Below are 2,500 nucleotides of genomic sequence, written 5' to 3' on the forward strand. Positions count from 1 at the left end.
TCTCTGATAGACAGTATGGTTGTTTCCTGGAGAAAAATCTATTAAGAATATCTTCATTCTGGAATAATAACAATAGCTAGCAAAACATGTTTATTTTCACGTCCGTGATGTTTGGCCTTGAAAAAGTACCGTCATTTGAATAGTAACCTTTACCTTTGGAAGGTACTGTACCTCAAGTGTTTCATACCTGCTCGTAGACTATAACAATTTTTTTTCCTACCACGCACTCTTCCCCGCATTGGTAGTAGACCAACCTGTGTATGCATGTTAGCTCATGTTTGAAATTTTGTGACGTTCTTGTTCGCAAGTCCTGATATATAACCTCAATGGCTGTTTAATAAAGTCTAGTTGCATACATCTCACCTCTGAGTTATCAGCTAACCATGCACATTGGTGACCACTGTAAGTAGGACCATCTCCCCTGCCGCCTTCCTCTCACTGTTGTGTCTTACTATCACAATACCGACCACTGAACTTCGACACAATGAAATTGCCGTAAATTGAAGGATAACCTTAACGGGATCTAAGGTTTGATCTTGAGAAATGTATTGGCATTTAACAAAGAATAAGGCTAATTGTGAATCGGGTTCTTAACCCTGTCTAGTGAAAAAGATGCTCTCTCTCTCTCTCTCTCTCTCTCTCTCTCTCTCTCTCTCTCTCTCTCTCTCTCTCTCTCTCTCTCTCTCTCTCTCTAAGAATGTAAAAATGATATATATTCTTATAAAATACCTCAACTTTGAATCTTGGATATGTTAACATAGCTAGGTCTCTCTCTCTCTCTCTCTCTCTCTCTCTCTCTCTCTCTCTCTCTCTCTCTCTCTCTCTAAGAATGTAAAAATTATATATATTCTCATAAAATACCTTAACTTTGAATCTTGAACATGTTAACATGGCTAGGTCTCTCTTTCTATCTCTCTCTCTCTCTCTCTCTCTCTCTCTCTCTCTCTCTCTCTCTCTCTCTCTCTCTCTCTCTCTCTGTTTCATTAAGAAAGAACAATGTCATTATTTAGGAACTTTTCGGGAGTGAATTCATTTTTGTATAATATATATATATATCTCTCTCTGTTTCATTAAGAGAGAACAATGTCATTATTTAGGAACTTTTCGGGAGTGAATTCATTTTTGTATAATATATATATATATATATATATATATATATATATATATATATATATACATATATATATATATATATATATATATATATATATATATATATATATATATATATATATATATATATATGTATATATATATATATATATATATATATATATATATATATATATATATATGTATATATATATATACATATATATATATATATATATATATATATATATATATATATATATATATATATACACCCTCTATTCCCATCAATTCGTCTTTACTTATCCTTAGCCTCTTTCATTCACCATTCAGACATTGTTCAATAACAGTATATAAGAAATACAGCTGCGCAATTATAGAAGGATTGACCTTTTATACCTCAGGTCACAGCTGGCAACCCGATTCCCTCTCATGAGTTTCCTCAGAAATTTCCATTAAATCAGGCGAGTTTCAACATGAATTTCCTCCTAAGTGCTTCGGTCATCAGGTATCTCCTAAAGGTTACTACCATGGATCCTTCTCTCTGGTTACGGTTCACTTTTCCTTTGCTTACACATACACCGAATAGTCTGTCCCATTCTTTTCAGATTCTTCTCTGCCGTCATACACCTGACATCACTGAGACTCTCTAGCTATGGTAAGCAGCTCTTCTAGAAGAGAGACACTTAAAAATCAAACGATTGTTCTCTAGTCTTGGGTACTGCCATAGCCTCTGTAGAGTTCGCTTGGTTGAGGGTACACTCGGGCACACTATTCTAACTAATATCTCTTCCTCTTTTGTTGTTAAAATGTTGTAGTTTACATAGGAAATATTTATTTTAATGTTGTTACTGTTCTTGTATTATTTGATTTTTCCTTGTTTCCTTTCCTCACTGGGCTATTTTCCCTTTTGGGGCCTGTGGGCTTATAGCATCCTGCTTTACCAACTAGGGCTGTACCTTAGAAAGTAATAATAATAATGATAATAATTACGTGAAGTGATAGTGAAGATTGAACGCTTTGCTATCGATCAGCAATGATTTGAAAAAGTATATAATACGAAATCCACATGGGATTTGGTTACATTGTTCAGTTTTCTTACTTTTTTCATAGTATTTATGCAATTAATGATTTAATAGCTTTGAAGTTTTATGTTTTCAAAGTTATAGGCAATCATTTAGAGCATTATATGCCACTATGTACCTTAGGGTATGAAAATCAATGAAGCCTATCCTTTTGAATAATAAAATAGCCTTGCCATTCATTTAACATATCATTATAGGGTAAGGAAAACGAAAGTATTGAGAGTCCCTCAGTTGAGCAGTAGTAATGAGATGTTTACCGATTTCCACAGGATGATTAGAAAATGCTGTTTCACATTGCATCAGTATTTGGACAGTGTCACTTA

This window comes from Palaemon carinicauda, chromosome 29 (genome assembly GCF_036898095.1).
Source record: "Palaemon carinicauda isolate YSFRI2023 chromosome 29, ASM3689809v2, whole genome shotgun sequence".
Taxonomy (NCBI): domain Eukaryota; kingdom Metazoa; phylum Arthropoda; class Malacostraca; order Decapoda; family Palaemonidae; genus Palaemon; species Palaemon carinicauda.